The 17,223-nt window shown below is 34.0% G+C and overlaps 1 protein-coding gene across 4 annotated transcripts in view; it reads left to right on the top strand.

The window, feature by feature from the left end:
* The window catches only part of Dg (Dystroglycan), a 428,114-nt gene that overhangs the window by 41,826 nt on the left and 369,065 nt on the right, over positions 1 to 17,223 (top strand). The window contains exon 2 of one of the 4 annotated variants that reach the window (XM_085943734.1): positions 265 to 334. The exons of the other annotated variants lie outside the window; for them this stretch is intronic. The gene's annotated coding sequence lies outside the window, so the exon portion shown is untranslated. The remainder of the gene's footprint in view (positions 1 to 264; positions 335 to 17,223) is intronic. 4 annotated transcript variants of the gene reach the window in all.

The following is a 17,223-nucleotide window of genomic DNA, read 5'->3' on the forward strand; positions in this document are numbered from 1 at the left end:
AGCTCATTCGGTGTACTTCCTTGTATCTACTTTATATTTATTGAATTATTACTCTTTCTACTGTTTTTCTAATACTACATATTATATTTCTTTGTTTTTAAAATGTCATATGTGAACGTCTTAAATTTATAGTTTCTACTTTAGGTATAAGTATGTAAAATAAATAAATTTGAATTTGAAGATAATTTAAATAAATGCCATTTCTCTAACAACTCTGGATCATATGAAATACAAAATTAACATTATATATTTTTTTTATTACAGGTAACCGACTGAATTCATCTGGTTTACTTCATAATAATGAATGCAGATTAAAATATTTTACTTCATCCTAGTAAGTACCTACTTAACAATATTATATTATATTTATAACATCTTCAGCTCAGACAGAGCATATGGTTTACAACTGTGACTTAAAATTTGCTTTTTTATGAAGATAATAATTATTCATAAGACAGTCCTAATTTCGCGGATGGGATTAATATGCCAGGTGTAGGGTGGGTCTGAGTATGTATACATTTTATGTACTAAGTTTACAGACGATGTGGAGGGGTAGTGGTTGCCACGATCACTTCCGGGGCTGACATCATGACTTTTCATGTACAGTGTACACTACCGTCCCTGGTAGACGAATCAGAGAAGAAACTCGTCCCTCATATTCTGGTACATATATTCAGACCCACCGCCCACCTGGAATATAAAAGGATGAATACATAACACAATAATAATGACAAAATATTGTAAATATAATCCAAGCTTCAATGTTAACACAACACATTTTTGTGACTTATCAATGCGATAGACGCGGTATGGGTATGGATGATCCAATTATCTTATGGCGTTACAAGATACATGCCTCGGAATCCTGGACATTAACTGCGTAATAAAGGACCCATATGCATTATTGTATACCTACTTAATAATTTTCGTTCCGTGGATTTGGATTTGTGGATGTGGAATATGAATACGATGCCGAGTAGTATGCTTAACCTAGTACCCGCTATTATAGTCAGGCCGTGACACGGAATTTTAAACTTCGATGATAGTGCTAGTTATTGTTACTACTTCATAACAAAGATAATGTCCAATCACTAATCAGATGTTCTTCCAGGGATAAGCCACTTTTATTAAAAGTATTCTCTTCTGACTTATCCCTCTTTTTCTTTAACACACATAACACCAGTTATCTAATGCTTGATTCAGACCAAGATGTACCTATTATTATGTCCGCATACGAATTATTATATACTTAATGGTTTTTCTCCGCCATACAAATGGACGTGCACTATCATCACTAATACTCATCACACGTCCACACCTGCAAGCATTGCTATGTATCAAATTCACCATATCCTACAGGTTTGAGTGATTTGATAAAAAAAAAATTCTACAAGACCACGCGTCGTCACTTCCGATGAAACAGTAAAAAACCATTAAATATGTTCACACTTGCTTATTTTTCAGCAGATACATTTACTTATCAGGTAACACAAAATTAATGGTAACTGACTTATCCTTCTGGTGCGTTTGGACAAATATGGAATATACTTAAACACGTGTTTAAGAATATGACTGTAGTTATCGTCTGTCTCATATTATCATTTAAAGTTTGTCATGTAAACATAATGCCTGGTCCACACCGGCAACAAGTCGCGCGACAACTCGTTAAATTTTACGATTATTATCATAATTGCTTAAGAAATTTTACGATAATTATCATGCTTATCGTAAAATTTAACGAGTTGTCGCGCGACTTGTTTTCGGTGTGGCCGCACTTTAACACGCATTCAGCGTTTGGGGACGGTCGGCACAAATACGGCGTAAAAAATAAAACAGCGAGCCCTGCTTCAAAACTGTTACTGTACCCGGCTGGGTAAGCCAGTCAGTTCCCATTAATTTTGTATTCCCTGGTGCTAATTCATGATATTATTACGTAATATATTGTTTTTATGACACGTGTTTCGCTTACATGATGAGCCTTATCAAAAGTATTAGTACCGAAATTAACATTTGAGTTTATGTAATGTTATATTTTCAATAAGGTGTAGGCAGTGAGAATAACCTCCGCACTCACGATTTTCTCCCCAATAAACACTCTCACCTCTCTACTCAATTGTAAGAAGCGCCTAGTTTCAAATCCCCCTAAAACGGTTTTTGAACATTTTTGAGTTAGATATGTATTTAGATAAATATTTTTGTTACCTATATGATAGCCAAAGATTGAACTTTAACTAATGCCAAAAACCGTGTCAATACGTGTGATCAAAAATTAGGGTAAATTTCAAAACCCGCTAAAATGGTTGGGTGTGCTTTACAAATACCCCTAAAATGGATAAGCCACAAAATAAGCCAGAATGTAAGAATTAAAAAATAAATACATGATTTAATAGATGAGTAGTTTTTCTCATTTTTCTCAGAACTACCTAAAATCATTTTAGGGGCTTTTGAAACTAGGCGCTTCTAAAACTAAGAATTGTACCAATTAGCTCTTTCCACATAACGTAGCTTCAATTATTACAAGTACCTCAAATTGCCATCGACTGAAATGCCACATCAGTATGATAATGACCTCTTAATACAAAGCGACCGCAACACATATTTATTTGCATTTTCCTTGATAACAACAAAATAATCAATGTATTGCTCTTTTCGTGCGAATAAACTGGCTATTTTACTAGACTGATGAGTGATTAGTTAACCCTTGCACTACCGCTTCGTGGAATCGCCGAGTCCATACGAATTACGACGATTTTGTCCGAACGCTGCGCTATTTCTGATGCAGCCAATGTCATTGGCCCTGTATTAACGAAGATTTTCGAGTAGGGTTGCCACAAAATTCATATTTCAGTTACATATTTCCAGAGGAATATTAAAGTAATCTGTATACTATATTCGCCTTTTGTCGCCGCAACGAAAGACAAGGAAAAAATGGCTTGTCACTTTAACAATAATAATTGATTTACGAATCATAGCGTTATTATGATATTTTAGCAAGTGCAAGTACGTTATGACTAACATTTAGGGAAATCCTGATGTTGGCTAAGAATCAAGGTAAGTATTTACCTATTATTGGTGCCGTGATTCAAACTATAAAAGTAGGTTGCCAATATTATCGCAGTTTGATAAACGCTTCATTAGTATATACTTAATACTAATAAATTTCGTCGTAATTAGGTAGGTAGGGTAAAGGTGGCTCAATTATTTAAAGCACATTGGCCGCAATCCAATGGATGCGGGTTCATGTCCCGCCAGGCGTCTTCTATATATTCTCTATGAACATACCACATATGTGTGGTTTGATAGTTTTGACAGACAATATAACTTAGAGCGGCAGCGAAGGAAAAAGATGCAATAGGCTTCATGTAAGAGCAGTCAGAAATAATTATGGTAATCTGTGTGCTAAGTTTTGTTCATGAAAATATATTTTCACTAAATTTGTAAGTGTAAGTGTATGGTATAAACGGATACGATTAGATGCTTACACCTAATAAACTTTGAAAATATATTTCCATGAACAGAAAAGATAAGCTTAGTATGGCACACGGTTCGAAACCGCATACGGTTTAAGTCCATGGATGGCCTATTACCCTATGTAATTCGTGCGCAGCAGAAGAATTTGCAATCAGCACAATTTCAAGGTTTAAGCTGCTCTACTATAGTATGTATGTTTCTGGGGTGATGTCAATTTGTGTATATCATATATACGCTCTTGCTACAGTGGGAGACATGCTCTAATCACGCTACTGGGTCAATTTCACGTGTCGTTTTATAGTTTTTGTCTTTCATTGGATATGTGTGTGTGTATGCGCGTCGAGTGGACGAATTGCCAACAGACAATCACCATAAATTTAATGTAGTCTGTTAAATAAATCTACTGTGTGAAGATCCAAATTATGCTACATACATATTACACACGCGGAAATGACAATAATTCAGCTATTGTTTGTAACGGGTTTTCAGTGTGCCAACCCTGCTGTCGGTCTAGCGCCATCCATTTCGCACCAATCTGTCGACCAATAAAACCAACAAATCGAAAAAGAAACGCATGGCTCAATTGAAATGAATCAACCGAATAGTTAAACAAATCGTTACTTCTACCAATTATTGATTCAAATTTATATTTAGTCTTCTCAATTATTGCTTTATGTTTGTTATGCAGAGTTAAATTAGTTACCTAAATAAGTTGTTTAATATAATATGGTTAAGTAATAATTAAGGTAGGTACCTACCTAGCAGTTTCTTTCTTATATGATAAGCAGGTCGGAATTCTCGGATACATTCATTGTTTATTTATAAGTTTTATAACCTAGGTCAGGGATGGCGAACCTGTGGCACGCGAGATGATTTTGCATGACACGCGAATGTTTCATTTTGAAGAGGAGAAAAAATACTATTTTATATAGGTATATTTAAAAAACGTTTTTTTTATAAAAAGATTTTACAAATAAATACTTATATAAGTACCTACTCATATAATATTTGAAAATAATAACGACTATTATGTTCACCAATCGATGCGCAAACGGAAACGACGAAATTCATGCATATAAATGACATTGTATTAAAAATTGCAGGCAAATCCTTTTCAACATCCTTTGCATAGGTCGGTCCTTAGGATTGGCGAATTAAAAATAAAAATATTCAATCAACAAACCAAAAAACATTTAATTATCGGCAGTCATTCAAATGTAATAACTGCTTGTTATTTTGCCTCAAACATAATCTCTAAAAATGGAAAACCGTTCAGTGATGGAGAATATAATATGAAATAGATTGGTTTAAATGCTTCCACGATCTCTTTGAATAATTTGAAATCAAGGAAAAAAATCAAAGAATAAAAGATATGCTTTCGGCTTCAAATACGATGAAAGATAGAATATCAAGAACTCAATTAATTGTAATTTTTAAACTTTTTTTAATAGAATTTTTAAAAACTATTTTTTTTAGAAAACTTTTTTTTCGCCATGAAAAGCAGTTTGGCACCACAGACAGTCGAAAGATATTATTTGGGAAATTTTGGCACACGTACGTAAAAAGGTTCGCCAACCCTGACCTAGGTCCTAGACTCCCGAATAAATACGATTGCGGTGGGCAGCTTTACCTAGACTAGACGGTGACAATCTCTCTAGAAACATAGATCGGCATTGATTTTGATAGACAGCACCATATGCCCATAGAACGTAAATTAAAGACAAAAAGCTCAGTAAGTACAGGGTACAGTGCGAAAATGATAAGTTGAAGTGTCATGACATGACCGCCGTCGTGGCGCTGCGATCTATGCCAATATTGTAGTTCTCGAAACGGCCACGCTTCACGTTAAACTTGCCGCAGTCTAAGGTTAAGCATTGATTATTCCAAATTTTATTTCCTCGACCAGGTTACGTGAAAGTCGTTTTCAAATGAACCATGAGGAAGCCAGCGTTACCTCGCTTACTTCGGTTCATATTGCATCGCTCGTGGTATGGTGCTGGGGTGAGAGAAATAAAATATGTGAATTCCCGCGCTTTAAACTGAGGCGTCTTCTCACAGTTGTACAGTATGATAATAGTTTGACACTGAGTGCAATACGTAGGTACCCATAATAACTGTGAGTGTCATCGGACAAAATATTTAAAGAGTGTGGTAGGTCACTGCTAGTTTTGATACTAGGACCTATGTACCTTATTGATCACAGCTTACCTTTAATTGGACATGCCTGTTATATCGTATCTTTTTACTTACAGAACCTAATGAGTAATGACCATGGAAAGTATACTACGTACATAATAATTTAATACTATAAACTATACAATTAATATAATTGAATGTAGGTACGTACATACTTTTCTTAGTTCAAATACGGAATGAAATTTGTATTTCAAATATTACTTACCTTCATTCAAATTGCAATTCATTCTACCAATAGTATTTAATGCCAATACCTACTATTATTACTGAATATAGTTGTTTATTTTAAAACAAAATGTTGTGTACATAACAATTCAGAATTCATGACATTCACGACATGAGATTTAAATTGAAAATGAACTGGTTCTAATCAAACGAGTTAAATACATTTATATAGGAAATGTTACCCTCAAAAGAGTGAATACAAAAATATTAAACAATAGAATAAAATTTCAAAAAACAAATCATTGTTTCCGAATGTTGAATAAAGAATGTTACATTCTTAAATTGTGTTAATTATTCGTTGAATAAAACTTAATAGAAAATAAAATATTGAATAGGTGATGTATTTAATTGGAACAACAATAGTGTAGAGATTTAGAAATGAGGGGCTTAGTGAAGTAAAATGCTGGAGAGTCTTCATCTTTCTTATTGCTATAATTTCTGAGAAAAGTATTTTTGAATGCTGTTTGTATACTAATAATAGGATAATATATCATTTAAGTAATACTTTTTTTAGAAATTATACTCATATAAAAGAGAAAAACGACATTTTTGTTGACTTGCTAACATTTTTCAAATATGGAAACTGCGGCTTTTCTTTCTAGAGCCTCCACATGTACTAACACGTAATACTCTTTAAAATAGATAAGTAGGTAGGTACGGTAACTCTGAACTCAAGAGACTACACGGCGTGTAAAGACGCTCCATACAAATGGCATAAGAAATCTTATCATATCATCGTTGTCTATGGTTAGTGGTCGTGTCTGCAAAAATATTGTTCCTTAAATTAGCCGCCATTGTTTTTTGCTGATGTATAGATGCACAATGCCATCCAATTAACCGTATCTCTATCGTTACCTACGGCTATTAGGCTCGGTGCAAATGGTTTGTTTTGAAATCTCCTGCGTTCATTTGTTTTTATCTAAGTCTTTTATCTTTACTTTCTTCTCATATCTCCATTACAAATCGGAAGCTTGCTAGAACAGACCCAAAACATCTCGCCGTTGCTATGTGAAGTGCTTGCCGTACATACAATGCGAGAATTTACAGGGCGGTATTGTGAAATAATATTTAATCAAGCGGCGCTCACGAGCGCAATTGATTGAGAACTTATACCTTATGAAAGTATAAAATGAAAAATTCGCGGTATCTCTGAAAGCTTAGTCTGAACAATCTGTAGATTTTGTGAGAAACATGTATAGGGTGTTATCAAATAGGAATAAGAGATATTATATTTTTTTTACAAGTTGCCCATTCAGCAAATTTTCGACTCATTTCGGTCATTCGGTTTAACTTTTTGTGTAAACTGTATTCTATACGCCTTCAAATGCAAATCTTTATGACGAATATTCCATGTAGTGCCATAAGAAAGTCTAAATTCTTGAGAACGACGTGTAATTGATTGTTCTGGATTTTCATCCACACTTTGATTCACTACATCTATATTTTCAGCAGTAGGTACGTTTTTGACGTGTTGGATTCTTAACATCACAAACATACCATTTGATCAGAATTTTCCAATTGTAACCTGTAACATATCGTGGTTATCTTGGATCCCGAGATAATAAGAAAACTGTGTTATCGGGTATTGTAGAGTTATGTATGGAATATACCTATTAATGTCAGTGGTTTTTAGCACATTTTGCTATTACTGCACTGTAAACGCATCTCAAACTATTGCGTATCTCAAACTACTCTAGCCTATTTGTGTTCTTTCACAAAATTTAAGTAAGTTATTATTATTGGCGTGTTTATAATTTGCGTTTACATATATGTTTTCTCTCATGCATTACAGACAGACAGATCGATAAATCAAGACAAATATATATTGTAAACTCAAGTCACATTCTTTCTTATTTATAATCTCTTTCAAAGTAAGTTTCCCTTTATTAATTAAGTAGTAATTATATTTTATAATTTGGCAATAAATATTCCAATTGCGGGTCTGTATATCTCTACAAGACAATCTCCTTGCTTCCAAATCCACTTAACGTGGAAATGATTTATAGATTACACATTCATCCGTTTTCCACTCGAAGACGCATTTTTCTAGTGGCAGCTATTCCCGCAGTAACTCCATTTCATTTTGTTTGTTTAGGCAAACTACGTTTTTTTGTGTCCACTCAACGGTTTGACACTTTACCCAACCGGTGCTGATGGTTACAAGATAACATCCACGCCCCGCATATATCTTAATCGAAATGCAACAACGGGTACCTATAATATCAACGGCGAATAGTTCATATTGAACGATTATTTATTTAACGTTTAATTAAATACAAGAATTTACTAAATATGATAATATTAAGTATATTTTTCTTCTCGTATGGCGGCTGGGTACAGACTTCAATACAGAGATAAAACCTCACACCATCCAATATACGCACATACTGTCTGTGTTATTATTATTTGCATTGACTTTTTTTTTTTGTTTCTATCGGTTTTATGTTAATAATTTCTAAATGCTCAATTTATATTTGCATTTCCTCTAAGGAAGGTCGTCCATCATCAAGAAGGTCTTTACTCTATCATCAGCTACCAGGAACAGTTAGGTGGATCTGCACGAATCACGGAGGTTCTTAATTCGATGACGGTGTTTTCTTACCCCCCCCCCCCCCCCCCCGATGTTAAGTTTAAAGTTCAGAAGGTTGCTTGAGGTGTGTGTGATATGGTATGTTCGGGCAGTGATGAATAATACACGGAGTTGGTATTTTCTTGGTTTTATTTTATGGTAATAAATTTCGGATAAAGACGGCTCTATGAAATGACTATCACATTGATTTTAGTTTGAGTTGAAAGGTTTATATTAGTTGGAATTTTAGATACGGTGAGATACACAGAACAGTGGGGCATGTCGTGTCGACTACATTATAGGAAGGCCGAAAGACAACTGTTACATTTCCGTTATTATCTATGGTCTATAACTCTATAAATTACCATAGACAATATAACATGTCGGTTATAGGGTTATATGCAAAATCTCTACACTTTAACACGTGTTAAAGAATTTTATTTTTATTTATTACGTTTGTAGTGCATTAAAGTTTGTCACGTGATATCAGATATTTGATACCAAACAATATCATAGTTCTTATTAATTTTGATTCTGATAAAATTGGAACACGGTTATTTTATATTTCAATGCTATACGGCCATCTCTTTTCGGTAAGACAGCTCACGGTGAACTGTGTTATAGCGAATTGTAATACTTACAATTTAAAAACACCCGTTTTAATCTGGGGTTCAAAAAACTACTATTTGTCTTAGTTATCTTAAAATATGATGTTTATTTATAGGGGGTGCGAACATTTGTCAAAAAGTGTGCGGAGCAAAAGAAAGGTTGGGAATCCCAGCTTTAATCCGTCCAAAATAGATACATACAATGTTTCCTATTAATGCATGTATTATACAGTGTGCTTTTTGAATGTCTATTTGCATCAAAATGCACTGCACATGTTTTCCACCGTGCATTATAAATCACTTTCCAGTGTTTTCGTTTTGTGTAGACAATATTGAGCCGTGTGTAATAAAATCGCGCTTTTATATTTCGTTTAAGTGGAATTCCACGGGAGGATGGCCATAAAAATGCCCGGACCGTAATGCGCTTCGATATTCTCTTATATATGACGTGTACTTTTTATTGGAACATTCCACGGTTATTGAATGCGACGATGAAAAATTTATTTTCAGATTTAATACTCCCGGTCACATTGTAGCTTTAGCTTTAGGCCCACTTGCTACTATGACAAATACCTATACGTGATAACAACATTTTTTATATAAGTAATTAAATTGTTGACAATACCTTAACATCCAAATTCATAATTTAGAAATCTTGTCTAATCTAACCAAAAATCTTTGACCACCTCGTGGGATTCAAACACGCATCTTTCATCTACGGTGTATCCGTTTTTCGAATAAATGGTCACCCATATAATATGACGTCACGCCTTAAGTGGGTAGGAAGTCAGTTATAATGTGATCATTTGTGACAAAGACGTTAGGGGGCGCTATAAAAAATATGACTTCTTAAATCCGTTACTTACTGAAATCGAAGATTTTCAACAAATTTGTTTTTAACGAATGTGGGGTAGTGCAATATGTGTGGTGACTAAACTGGGTAAATTTGTTTGTGACAGTAAGGGGGGCTCAAAAATACTGAAAAACCTGTGGTGTCACTTATGGATGAACCCTAATTATTAATAATGGCGGCCTCAGAGTTATTTTAAATTCCATTTATTAATGTCTACTTTCTTTGTAATTTAAGTCACAATTTAAACTTTGGGAGTTACAAAATTTTAGTATTGATTTCTCGCACTTACTAATAGTTATCAATGTTGGATAGATCTTCATAATGTTTTTAAAAATATCCTATCTAAAGAATGTCACAATATTATATTTTGTGTAGATACATTATGTATTCAGTATTGTATAAAAATAAGGTTCTTGTCGGTTTAACTTTAAGGGAAGCCAGCGGCAAAAAAACTTTGAAAATAGCCGATATACTAGATTATTTATTAGGTTAGATTAAGTTAGGTTATCATTCTTGATGGATGACTATAAAATACATTATGTATTCAGTATTGTATAAAAATAAGGTTCTTGTCGGTTTAACTTTAAGGGAAGTCAGCGGCAAAAAAACTTTGAAAATAGCCGATATACTAGATTATTTATTAGGTTAGATTAAGTTAGGTTATCATTCTTGATGGATGACTATAATATGTAGTAAAATGTGTAGGCAATAATTTAAATAAACCAGAAGCTCAAAAATAACTAGACTGCGGTATTTTACGTCTGCTTAAGGGTGCCACTTTCCCCAGAGGGACATCACTGCACTTAGTGGTGTTGGATTCCAGATAGGTAAAGCTATCCGCTGTTTCAAAGTCTTATGATCTGAAATAAATTGATGGTCTCAGTGTCCTAACACATACCTGGAGCAATTGTGTACTGAATAAATACACTTAGTATCCTGAATCGGCATATAGATCAAGTCAACCACAAGATACGGACGCCTTTTGACCCGTGTCGTACCTACATTATTATATAATATTAGGAATGCGAATCTTTGTCTAACCCCAATTTGTTTTCCAAACAAAGCAACTGCATTCTCCACAGAGATCAGTAGAATGTATATATTATCTAACCGGTGTGGCATATTTAAACCTTGACGCTATCAAAATATTTTGCTATTATTCCCAAGCATTCTATTTTAAATTGGTTTAACATTCTTTGCAGCTGTTCAATATATTTTCAACCGGATGTGTTTTCTCGGTGAAAATTTTCAATGTTGTCTTTCTCTAAAGCAGTGTTTCTCAAACTTTTTCATATCACGGCCCCAGAAATCTCCAAGAAGGCCCCCCTTCCCAATTTTGTTTTGTCTTTTAGTACTTTATTTACTATTAATTATTATTATATGTATGTACATTTTTATTAAAAAAAATAAAAACAATTTAATGAGAGGGGTGTGATTATGTTTACATAATACATCAATATCCGGTTGTTTGAAATGCTAATTCGCAGGGTTTGCTCCAAAGTCTCCGTTGAAAAACACAACCTATGTTTATTTTTATTACCAGTACCTAATGATAAAAATGCTGTTTCGCATAGGTACATATGTTGTCACAAAAAGAATTATGTTTAACAATGCTGCTTTTGCGATTGGCGGATATTCTGGCTGTCGTCTTATCCAAAATTCTGCAAAACTTATTTTATTAAATTCGACTTCAAGGGAATTAATTATCTGGTCTATTATAAATCAATTCTTCATGAGATGCCCACGTTATAGGTATAATCATATTTTAAGGATTTAGCAAAAAATGGTGTTCTTACCCAATTGTACTTTGGTCTTCATTTAAGTTTGAGAAATATTATCGTCCAGTGATCACGTTTTTATGATTTTTTTTTCAAATACTGAAATATTTCGCGGCTCCCTGGCAGGAGCTCCAGAGCTCCCTAGGGAGCCGCGCCCCCCAGTTTGAGAAGTACTGCTCTAAAGGTGCATGTCGTCGCATACGGAAATTTATACGAATTATGTTGACCGTATCATAGTTAATCGTGAGAGATGAAATTCACGTTTAAATAAAACACTTAAAAATCACCGGAACACAAGGGAAAGGCAGAAAAAAATAGATTGGTAAGTTAATTAGAAATGCAATCATATCTGATGTTCGTACGTAACAAATATATGATAATTATACCTACTAATGACAGTGAGATATTTTATACTAATCAATATCAAATATTATCTTATTAAATCTATTAAAATTTGAACGTCACTGTTTGCAATGCTCTGTGAACAACGCGTTATTTTTTTTTATCCCAATGCTATACGGTCATATCTTTTCGGCAAGACAGCTCACGAAGAACTATGCTACCGCAAATTATAATACGTATTTATTATTTACAACATTGTTAGATGAAGATAGCCACATAGTTGGTTCACAATCCTTAGTTCATAGCTGTCTTTATGTTATGATTAGACGGGACAATCCACTCCTGGATAAATCCCTCTCCTAACTCACTCTTCTTCGTGGTCCGGAAGCCCCCAGGGACGGAAAAAAAATATTTAGGTACGCATGGAAATTTATTTATTCTTTTCGTCGGGACCTCATGACTGAGGATCGTGTCCTGGATAATTTGGCTGTCGAAAAGCCTTCTCATCAAGTTGGCTCTACTCTTATGCTACGACACGCAATGCCTGTGATCACTGGAAGACCTGTGGCATTCGTGAATTGGTGCAACCGTCTGAGGCATCCAATCTTTGCTTTAATATTCTGATGCCTTAAAGACAAAACAGCGCGGACGACACACACGGACACTAACGATCTTAATAATTATTACTGTTGGGCCATTTGTGGATGCGACAAGTCTCAATAACCCGTAGGCGAGCACCCTTAGTTATACCTACTTGCAGGCCAGATGTTTACCACTGTACTCAAAGCGCGGAGAGTCTAGGTATCGGGAATGTACTGACTGTATTTTTTCTAAATGGACCGCCCTCCCAAATCATTTTTTGTGTGCGCGTTAGTTTGATGGATTATTTTTTTTTAGTTATGAAACAATGAATTTTCGAATATTTTTGGTCTAATAAAAACAACAATTTGTGCATAATTATTATGACTATGCATATAGTATGACATTTTTAAATAGTAGTTTATGACATATTTTCTGCCAACTAGCTGATTTTTCTTACAATATCTGGAATATTTTTGTAAACGACAGTTGGCAACACTGGTTCTAACACCTCTTGTTATATACGCCAATACATCCTAAAATACTTTACATGTTCAGTCTTTCTTTTTAAGTATATACAATGCGTATTTTTTAATAATACGTCCTTAAGATATTCATATCAAAGCCATACTCATGGCCCCTTAATTGGGTTTAGGTACTCTAAGTAAGTAAGTACTTACCATTGAAAGTTTAAAATTATCACAGTATTGAAAATGACTTTTTTTATAAGGATCAAAAACTTGAGTTTCCACACTCCTTGTCTGTAGTACCTACCTTTTTTGCATTAGTAGAAAACCAATGGCACGCGTATTTCAATGGTATTTTATTATGGTTATTAAAATGAAATTGAATGCTTATGGAGAGTGTGTGGAAAATCTCATTATTTTTTTATTGAACATTGAAGACAAAATGTCGAGTCACTGTGGATTACTGTAACGTAATCGGTATTCGCGAGAATTGAAGTACATAATAATATATCGTCGCCCCAAAATCAAAAGGGCACATGTGCAATTTTGACGGTTTTGAGTTATGAATGCAGTTTTCTTCGTAATTTTTTTCTCTACATTATGGGCAAAACGGTATTTGCGAAGCAAAACCCATGAATTCACAATTAAGCAAAGAAAATAAAGATTACTTGTGTATTTGTAAACTGATCTTAATTTAATGTATAGGAAAAAGGTAACATGTACACGATTTTAGGAACTATGTGCAATGTTTACAAAAATAATATAGGAAAAAGGTAACAAGTGTAATTATTTAAAAGTGAGTAATGGCCTTTGTACAAAATAATAATTTCGTTGCAGAAAAAGGGCACTTGTGAAATTTGTGAAAAATTTAAAAACATGTTGGCAGCGGACAAAGAGGCCGAAATAAATATTTTGGAAGATCACAATAAGCGTAAAGTGGACGCTCGCAAATCAAAAGGTGGAGATAAAGCTATTTATAAATGCATATAGGAAAAAGGTAACATGTGACTTAAAACCTCTTAAAAATCAAAAATTGCATTTCAATCTTGAGTAATTAGGTCACATGTGTTCCAAATTTCATTTCAAAATATTAAGTAATAACCTCTCCACGATTTTTTTTTCACTCCAAAAACACTTAAAATGCGATTTTCTCAAAACTCAATTTATGTACAAGTGCCCTTTTGCTTTTGAGGCGACGATATATGCATTTACACATCAGCAGTTATTCAATGACATTAGGGACACTATGACACCTCGTCATGTTTGTTTGTTTATAACATTTTAATACGACATATTTCTCCGTTGGCACTGCTGAATTCTGGATATTTACATAAATGGGATAATCAATCTGGTAGCCATTGTGAAATCCAAAAAATACGCCTCCATATATAATAGCGAACAATACTTTCGCAAATCAGACAGTGAGGTACTGGATGGTAGCTCACAGCAGTGGCGAAGGGCGGAAGTAGGCTATTAAGTTCCGCCATAAATAGTGCAATATACTTTGTCAGTCATTCGTATTTGTTTTCATTGAAATAAGACTACAATTTATAGATGGTGCTGGTTAGTTTTCAAAATTCAATTAAACCTGCGAAAACGAAGCTATAATAGATATTAGTGAAAAAATACTCGTCTATCTAAAAAATATCTAAAATTATCCAATTAAATCATACATAACTGTCGTATCGCCCAAAATATACTAAAACTATTATGGTTTGGTTTAGGTAGGGCTTAATTCATTTGGACTATATTCTGCAGTCGCAAATGATCCGTCGTCATCACTTGCCCAGTTTGAATAATGTAATCCCATTACACTGTACTCTTCATATAAAAAATAGAAACATACACTACCGATTTGCGGAAATGGTTCTATATCACTGTTAGAGATAGACTTTTCGACCGAAGTTAGGTACCAAGAAGTTACAAGTAGGGTGCTATTAGTATGCTAGCATTTTCCAAATGTACACGCGCCTCCTTTAACGATTTTCTTTTTGTACCGTCACTCCGGAGGACCCCTGGCTTTTCAATCAGCCGCTAGTGGAAATAGTTCGAAGAAAGGGTTGCGGAAAAGTGTCTCGATGGAGACGGGTTCTCGGGAGGGTTGATGGGTTGTTGCCAGTCACTGTGTGAAAGCGCTCATTTTATGTGCTTCAATGGAAAAATCTAGATGATTCAATAAATTATGATTCGTCAGCTGAATGCAGAACTATTTTCTAACTTGAAATTGAAATTTTTGAGGAGATCATGTTTTGAAACTACTTTGAAATTATTTATCATAATTTAGTAGGATTATTAATGAAAAAACGGTGCATACACTTGTCTATATAACTAATAAATAACTGAAGTACCTAGTCTGTTTCAAATAACCCTCTGCTCAAAAATTTCAATTGTAAGCTAGAAAATAGTTTTGCATTCATCTGACGAATTATATTTAACAGTGAAGACTCTTGTCTTCTCTATAAGTATTCGATACTTGGACTATTAAAGAACTATAAAGACCCAATATTGATGCTTTAGCGACGTATTGGATCCTGAGGTCGCATGATAAGATTCCATGGACAGACAAGTAGAGAACTAATTCACTCCAAAATAAACGAGAAACATAAAATATTTAGATATGGTCACAATAATGAAGCTCCATTTGATATAAATAAAAATGATTTCAAGTTATACTTACACATTTATATTTTTATAAAAATCGAGGGTTGTAAAAATAAATATTAAAACTATGAGTTAGTCAAGACAAGAGTCTCTTCGACACAATATAGAAAACTTGATAAACTAAATTTTAATAATAAATATGACCATTAAATATTACGTAGATTGTAGATAATAATAAAATGGGATCTTTTAAAAAAATCGCGTTTTAAAAATAATAAAAAATATTTTTCTTTTTAATGTTTTCAAATACATACCTATTTATTAATACAGTTTAAATTCTAATGATCAAAAAATGTATCTAATTGCAAGCTCCGTATTTTATGCTAGGTTTTATGCTAACGACGACTCATTTTTGCCCAAATTGTGGTCTACAATATGCATGACTACACTTAATTTTACTTCTACCATTTATCCCGTTGAGATATAGAACTGTAAAAATGAATCATTTATTAATAACTTTACATCAGATCACTCTCCTGTTTGATATGGGTATATGAAATGTCTGGTATATTGGTGTGAATCGCATTTTTGCTGCTTTAATAGATTGGCTTGAAAAACATTGTGACTGAAACCATTGACCGAGAAAGTGTTGGTCTTCTCAATACCATCAACTATACGGTCGTCGTAGTGTAGAGATAGCCAAAGAAATATATTCGAAAGGATTCACGATTGTCAACAGTGAAAAACAAACGTTGTAAGAATATTACATACTTTTATCTCCCGAAAAACTTATTAATACACGTGTGTAATAGTATATTTTAAATTAGATTTGCTGTATTAGCAGTTAACCTAGATATATTATAGTGTGTTACGTATGTTTTCGTTTATATTTCGGAAAAATAGTAAGCACATACCTACAGTGGGGTAGTTTTTCATGCTTTTCCTTGCGAATACGGCAGAGTGAGTAGAGAAAGGGTTCGCAGTCTCGTTACAAGCGACCAAGCACATCATTATCGGGATCGGCAGAGGGGTGAGTTAATACCCCAATCCATTACTTTCTAGTTTCGTATTATATACACTGCGGAAAGCATCCTGAAGTGCCTACCCCTATTTTTCTCGCAACACTCATAGTAATAGTCTAAGTTTTTGGGGAAAGGGGGGATGCAGGCGCTAGGAGATCCCATCATCTATCACAATACTTACAGTATATTTTCTTAGTTCTGTGCAAAATATTATTGTGTAATAATAATTGTTGGAGAAACTCTAAGCGATGGTGCCCACAGACGCGTCGGGCGCGCGAAGTCGGCGAATGCAGTGTTTATTCATAACCATAATCACACGTCTCTTCCCGCGCATTACCCTTCACCTATGTTATAAGCGGCCCAAGCAGCACAAAATAAATATTATTACAGCGCCTCTCATAACAAAGCAATAAAAATATTATATTATTTCGGGGCTTGTAATTTAAATTTACGACGACATTCTTCAACCAGCGATAAACTGAACACGCAATAAAATAAAACAATGACTTCTC

The sequence above is a fragment of the Rhyacophila brunnea genome, unplaced genomic scaffold (assembly GCF_057557595.1).
Source record: "Rhyacophila brunnea isolate RB1 unplaced genomic scaffold, BYU_Rbru_1.0 scaffold_16, whole genome shotgun sequence".
Lineage (NCBI taxonomy): Eukaryota > Metazoa > Arthropoda > Insecta > Trichoptera > Rhyacophilidae > Rhyacophila > Rhyacophila brunnea.